Genomic DNA, 8,208 nt, shown 5'->3' on the forward strand with positions numbered 1-8,208 from the left:
TTTTTCCTATTGTTCTAATCATTAACACATACAAAACTATTTCTAAACATTCAATAATTCTCTAAGAGCTTTTGGAGTAAGAGAACTAGTGTTACAACTTGGGGATTGCTTGGGGCTTTCTTTGGTACCCTTTCAGCAGGGAGAGCTGAACCCGTACGACCCATGGGTGTGGTTAAACGAAAAGGTTACATAGCCTAGGTACAGGTTTTTAAATGCATATTAAACATGGATTACCTTTCCTGAGATTTATAGATATGTATGGTTGTATGCATAATGGATGGTTTTACTTGGTTGTTTAAATGACATTACTTTATCCTTATCCTGAGATACATGATAGATGTCACTCACTAAATCATCTACTGGTAGTTATATACCCATGCTATGCAGGAACCAACTATTCCACTCCTCCTGTTTAGTACGCAAATTTGGTATTACCATTTGGATTGAAGTGGTGAGTTTCCATCTTTCCGGAAGGCTCCATTTCATGATATGGATACTCTTAGACATTTTGTTTTCATTTTGGATATTGGTTTGGCCATGGTTAGGGGCATGTCCCAACTAGATATTTGTATTCTTTATAGAGTCTTTGTGGTACTTCTGGGGGTCGATATGTGTGGGATAGGTATTGGTGTCGGTATTAGCATTGGCATTGGTGTTAGGGCTGACATCATTGGACTATATTGTTGGTCGCTCCATCCTATTACATTTTTGGTTTGATTATCATATTATGTTTTGATATTCTCTTTGGTTTGATATGGTCAGATTCTATTGGACCGATCATGGTCGTGATTCTATCCCAGAGTCTTGATGTGAACAATAATGCTATCTTGTTATATGTTTGAAATTTAGCTCATCTGAGGTTGTGAAAGGTGGTTGGGTTGGGTTAAGGGGGCGGTCCCCGATCCTGATTAGACTTGGGATGCCCATTACGTCTAGGCCTTGGTTTGGTTCATGAAAGAATGACATGATACTCATCAGGAATGTAACGACAAAGCATAGAAACATGAAAAATTAGATGAACAGAAGATAAATCTGGAGGAAAAGTTAAGATAAATCTGGAGGAAAAGTTAACTCATAGGCCACATCACCTACAGTCTGATGAATCTCAGATGGACCAATAGACCTGGGGCTAAGCTTGTCCCTCTTCCCAAACCTCATCACACCCTTCTCTACAAGAAAAACAGCTTATAAGGAAGGAAATATGGTACCTAAAAGTCCAAATCTTTTCCCAATTAGTCTTTTAGGAGAGGGAAAATCTAGTCACATCCTTTCCTAACAGGCTCAGCCACAAAAATTCATTAGCGACGAGTCTAATAAGCTGGAACTTAAAACCCTTTTGAGATGGCAAAAAAAAACTTATCGTAATTATCTTTTAGCGTTGGTATATCTTGTCCCAATCGAATAACTACCTCTTCCTAATTATCTTTTCGCGACGCTATTTCTCATCTCGAATAGACTAACTACATGGTCATAATTATCTTTTAGTGACGGTATATCTTGTCACAAATAGACTAACTACCTCATTGTAATTATTTTTTTGCGATAGTATTTCTCGTCCCAAATAAACTAACTACCTGGTCATAATTATCCTTTAGCAACGAGCAAAATTATTTTCCTAGATCAACCTTTAAGGATAAGGACCATCTTGGTCCTAGATAACCTTTAAAGACGAGACACGTTATAGTTGTAGATCAACCTTTAGAGACAAGCAACATCTCATCCTAGATAAACATTTAAAGACGAGCAATATTTCTAGTCTGTAATTAACCACAAATGAGCCTAATATCACAAAATAAAAAATTTTCTCAAATAAATACCAAAATGCTATCAAGAATCTTGATACAAAAACATGATATAATTAGAGACCAGAAAAATTAGAAAACATCCCATGTTATTAGTTTCAATATTTGTTTCACAAAAAACATAGTTACCATCCCAATCAAGCTAGAGTATGATATCAAATTTTCCATAACATTTGAATACATAGCAAAAAATTAATCAAGTAACTCATGTTTCTACTGTTTAAGTCATCAAATTTCACCTCAACTTGACAGCTTCCATCATAGGGACAAAAAATAATCAAGTCCTCGACTTTCAAATCCTACTGTTTCACCTAAATCAAGTACCTCTTGCAACAGTAAAGCACAAATTTAGTACATCGCTTCACCTCATGAGGAAAATCAATTGCACATCCATCTTAATGTTGGTATTTATGTGATACTCAGATTGTGGATATGTTGGGACTTAAAACACAATAGTCATCCCATATAAAATTGATGATATCACAGTAATTCTAAGGTACAAGAGGGCTTCCATGTTCAGAAGCAGCCACACACTACTAGGATTGGGACATCAATTAAATTTTACCATTCATAAAATCTTAAAAGGAATCTTTCATGTAATGGAGCAACATATAGAAAGTATACTACCTCAAGGCCTTCATAGCATATTCTGAAGGAAGTTCTGTAATAACCAACTACAAAAGACCAGACCAGTGTGTTTATTTTGCAGGGTGGGTGTTGAGAATAAGGATTTAACAAGATAAAGAACCTAACTAACTTAGGATCAGCTTCTCAAAAATAGATAATATATTAAAGCTTTAACCAGATCCAATGAATCTTCAGCAGAAACTTTGAAGGGACCTTCCCCATTGACTGTCATTTGGTAAATTTGAAACAGACCATCGAGGGACCCCCACAAAGCTTTCCTTGCAATCTATAATGACAAAAAATAGAAGCTTGAATTAAAGAACAAGGAACTTTTCTAAAATGTTAACTCCGAGAAGGAGCAAATTCACGAGCTCATATATGAGAGGAATTAACCAAAATCCAATTTCACAAAATTAAGAAAAGATTGATCCTTATATTCTCTTTATGAAGAACCTGCCACAGAAATGGGGCGTGAATTTGAAACAAGAGGCATATCAGAGCTCACCAATTATTATCATTGATATTACTTAAATATTGACATAGCCCAGCCACAGAGTGAGAAATCACACATCTCACTCATCTTCGAGTGATTGATCTTTCAGAAAATTTTCTTAATGGAACAATCTCGGCTGTATTAGAAGAGCTTCATGATAGGGATAAATTGTATATTTTCTCCAATGTTCTCACTGGTGAGATTCCTCTGGAGATCAGTCATTTGAGAAAGCTACAATTTCTTAGATTTTGAGCCAACATGCTGACAGGATAAGTGATGCCATAAATTGGTAACTTGTCTGAGCTGAGTGTCTTTCCTCTTGCTTATTGCCAATTCAGTAGAAAGATACCATATGACGTTGGTCATTTGGATCATCTGATAAATCTTGACTTACAACAAAACAATTTTAGTAGCCACATACCAGAAGCAACTGAAGGCTGCAAAAATCTTCAAAATTTTGCAGCATCAAATAACAATATTGTGGGACAGATTCCTGCCTTAATTGGTCAGCTCGAATCACTCAAAATCTTGAACCTAGCAAACAATAACTTTTATGGTTCAATTCCTGTTGAGATAAACCATCTCTCAAGTTTTAAGTACTTAAACTTGTTTGGAAATGAATTAGAGGCTGGTTCAGCTTGAAACATTAGATTTATCAAACAACCTTTCAGGAACCATAAGGTTTCTCAATACTAAGCTGAAGAATCTTGTGACTTTAGCACTCTCTGGTAAATTTTTAACAGGAAGCATCCCAAGTAACTTCTGTCTTTGTTGTTCAAGATTAAGCCTAATTTTTCTGAATGACAATAAGTTATCTGAGAACTTTCCCTTAGAGCTACTAAACTACCCATCCCTACGACAATTGGATCTCTCCAGTAATAACCTTGGAGGAATACTGCCACGAGGCCTCGATAAACTAGAAAGTCTCATAGGCCTCTAGAGATGGTCACAACAACTAAACCATGGCAAATTTTGGAGTCCAACTATAGCAGGATATTACATTAATCTTTAAAATGATTAACGATTATGTAGGATGAGACTTGACATAGATGGACACGAATAGAATATAACAGGAGTTTGTTTTACAAGATATGTATCCCATATCTGAATTACTAGCCACTTGTTTGGCGACAATGATCCCTCTAGGTCTTATATATAGTTTTTTCACATTGTTAAGCTCTTATAAAGATTTCTATTTAGTATGCTTTAGTTTTTTCATCTATCTATTCATAAAAGAGTTACCTTCAAGTAACTAAGTCATGAATTCATCAAAGTTTAAAAAGAATTTTGGATACATTGAGCTCAAACTCCTAATTTCGTAGATAACTCTTAACAAAAGGAACTAAATTAGCAGAAATAGGTGCCTTATATAGCTCTTAGCAGAAGCTGACTATATTAACCTAAAACTCTTAACCGATGTCGTAGATAACTCTATATTTGCAAAGAAATACATGACTACTGGAAGCTTTTAAAGGAAATATACATCAAACTAGAATATATGGTTGATTGATGAACTGGTGAGAAATATTTTTGATAGACTAATCATATTATGCCTTAACATATGACTTCAACTAAAAATTTCTAATTTTCATTGTATAACTAGTTGGATAACTACTAAGTTTCAATCCAACATTCTTTATCTATGATTTCGTTAAGCATTAAAGTAACCCTATTAAACATTTAATTTTTTCCTAAAGCATTGGAATAACCGATAAAAAGGATCAAGATTGGGAAAAGAGATGCGGCTCCAAAAATGACTCTTACTATTCTTGGAGGTAGATTTAGAATTTTATATCTCTCTTGTTACTCTAAAAATATCCACTCTCCAAACAAATCAAATGGCTTCTTCAAATCATCATAGAGAGCACCTCTACTTACTGACAGGAACATCAATGCAAGAGCCTTTACTATTGGAATTGGTGGCCCTATTGGTTACTGGGAAAACAACTCTTATGCTAGAATTATGTAAGCTCTCAAGGTAAAAATATAGTTTTGTAGCAGTAACAAATGATATATTCAGAATAAGATGGAGAATTTTTAATAAAACATGGAGTACTATTAGAGGAAAGGATTTGAATTATGGAAATAGGAGGATGACCATATGCTTCTCTTTGGGAAGATATAAGTATTAAACTTGGACCTCTTGAGGAGCTTTCTAATTTGTACAACGTAGATGCATGTGAATCTGGTAGAAACAATCTAGCACCAAACTTTAACAGGGAGCATGCTAACTACATAATCTATATAATAATATTTCAGCCGGTGATAAAATTCCTAGAAAAGGAGGTCCCAAAATTACACAAGCAAACCTCCTTGTGATAAATAATTTAACATTAGCTGTGGGAGAAAATCGATGTAGGGGTTTTTAAGAATTAAGGAAACTACAAGAAAGATATAAAAAACTTTACCAGCTTGTGTTTCTCAGATGTTATAGAAGGAAAGAAAATGTATGATGCTTTGTAGGAAAAGTAGATTCAATACAGAAGATTAAGTTTAGATGATTATGGCTTTTTTGTGTAATCTTCAAGATGTCAAAGATGAAAATAGCTCATTGATTTCCTCAATTCAATAGAAGGATAGGAATTGACAGAAGAAACCCTTCTTTTTTCCTTTTCTTTTTGGTAGAAGGGATCTGACTATGTAAATGTACTAGAGCCAACTTGGTGCTAGATTTTTCTTTTCTTTTTTCTATCATTATGCATTACTAACCTATTAATTAAAAGATATTTTCATGCTTAGCAATTTGACATTGTATACAAGCAAATATTATCTTACAGTCCCATTAGCATATAACTGTCCTATCATATTGAGGACATAGTAAAACACACAAAGAAATCTCTAAAATTATCCTAATGGCGTACCCTTTTGGTGCCTTCTTGAGACACTCGAGGAGTAGATCCCTACATCCAATCCCGGTCCCCTATATTTTGTAATGTTGCTCCAAACCCTATCATCTGACTTACCAAAGAGCAGGAGACAAAATAAGTCTAGCTATCTAAGACCCCACCAGAGGGGTAACATAGATAAAGGCCGAACTCCCAACCCCGGATCAATATACTTAGATACCGACACTGAAGGAGGAATCGTACTCTTAGTCTGAGGAGTACCCAAAACAAAAGCAAGTGCAAAAGTAGGATCCACACTCTAAACTAGAGGAACACCCAACATAACTAAAGGAGAACCCTCTAAATAGGTCAGCAAACACACCAACAATCCCTCCAAAACTGGGGCAGATAAACCCTAAGAAACTAGAGTAATACCCACACCTCCAACCTGCTCAATAAGAGGATCAGGGGAGAGTACCCTATCACTCCTCTTAGATGAGGCTAAACTACATGTCCATCCACTCCTTGATAATGCTCAACTTATACAATTATTTAGATGCAAGGTAAACGTTGTTAATATATACCCAACATGAGTTGGGGTCGAATCCATGAGGAACAATGTAAATAATGATCGAGTAAGTTTAAAATGAAAGTTACTTTCTAAATTCAAGTATGTGATACAAATATTTGGGGGGTCATTTGAACATTTTCAAAGATATAAAAATTTCTAAGCTTTACTAACTCGAGGCTAAGAATAATTAGAGCGTAATAAATTAGGAGCGGATCTTGGGGTTATGCCATTCTAGATGCTAACTCATGCATGGGTAACTGAGAATTTATCCAAATTTAGCTAGAGTCATGGGTAGGCTAGATTTAGAGGTATTAGTGTTAATCTTTCAATAAAACACTAAATCTCACTTGTGTACTCTTTGAACACCTCACGAGCATGTTAAATCTACCAAATCTAATACCTCAAATAACACCCTTATTTCTATGATAATGTTACTCAATATGCTAACTCAAGTTATTGTTCACAAATATACCTTACCCAGTACTCCTCTTTTAAGGATGATATGAGATCCAAAACAATTGGGGTTTTCACTCCCAATTTTTAGTTCAAACATGGTGTAAAAGCAAAACCCACAATAATTAGTTAATTAGGTAGATAAATAAACAATACCCATGCACTAATCATAACCTATTCAAGCATAACCCCAAGAGGAAGAATTAGCTACTCATAAAGATAGAAAGTAAAGATATACCAAAAATTCCACCAAAATAATCCATGAAAGTTAAATAGAATGCAAATCGGAACTTTAAATTTCAATAAATCTTCAAAGGAAATTGCTAATATTTCAATTAGGAATTACTCTAATGTATTCTTCACTCAAGAATATTACAATAGTTTTCCCCCAAATGGAAGATATATGATGGGAGGATAAATGTCCCCAAAAATGTGAAAGGGTTTAGCCTTTTTTTATTTGGGATTCAGCTCTGTGAACTTCAAATTCTATCCCTGAAACTTTTCCACCCTCTTGCAATTGCCCTCACTTGGATGTGATCATGATTCTATGATTGTGTAGCATCTAACTACGATTGTGCAATTGCAAATTTCTGACTGATGGCAAATGCGACCCACAGATCGCTATCATGACATCTAAGGGTCTCCTCCTGGATCTGATCTTTAACTCTTTTTCTCTTCTTTCCCACTTTACTTCTCTTCCAGCTTTGTATCAACTTGTTTCTATTATATTCTATGTAAGATCATAAATATAGGATATTAATGAATTTTAATGAATAATTAGTCTCATTTACATAATTAAATCATTATAGTGTGCATGTATTTGGCCGTATATGAGTGGAAAATTTTCCACTCATCAACACCCCAACTAAAAATTTTACTTGTCCTTAAGCAACACTACTCTATACTCATGGAGACTAATAAACTTATAAGCCTATTCTCACAACCAAATTATCACCATATTCTGAACTTGATTAGCACTAACAATTAGCCAACATGCTTGGGAAGAACTATTTATGCAACTTCCCTCAAAATAAATCACAGTTTCAAGAATGGAAAATATTTTTAAGAACAATCAAGCAATAACTACTAACTCTCAAGAGGTGACTTTCTATCAAGCATGACTTAACTACACTCCTTTGCCTTATTTGTGGAGTATGACAACCTCACCAACCTTTATTAATTTACATTCCTCCTCACGAAAGGAAAGCCCCAACATACCATAATTTCTATCATGTAACAAGGGACAAATATGTAAGCACTCACTCTCACAAAGGATTTCTCAATACATGCAAGTATCATGCCATATGTTTGCCCTTATTTTCAATCACCACTAACTCAAAAACACTTGGTTGAAGATCTCGAAGGGTTTTTTTCAAGATTGTAATATAGGTTCGGGGAAGGTTAGGATAAATATTTGGGATAAAAGTGACTACACCC

General features: G+C 34.8%; 1 pseudogene; it reads left to right on the plus strand.

Annotated features, from left to right (window-relative positions):
- The first annotated feature begins 3,601 nt into the window (after positions 1-3,601).
- On the plus strand, positions 3,602-6,198 carry LOC124894787 (annotated as a pseudogene).
- The last annotated feature ends 2,010 nt before the right edge of the window (positions 6,199-8,208 follow it).

Source organism: Capsicum annuum, unplaced genomic scaffold, assembly GCF_002878395.1.
Source record: "Capsicum annuum cultivar UCD-10X-F1 unplaced genomic scaffold, UCD10Xv1.1 ctg77477, whole genome shotgun sequence".
Classification (NCBI taxonomy): domain Eukaryota; kingdom Viridiplantae; phylum Streptophyta; class Magnoliopsida; order Solanales; family Solanaceae; genus Capsicum; species Capsicum annuum.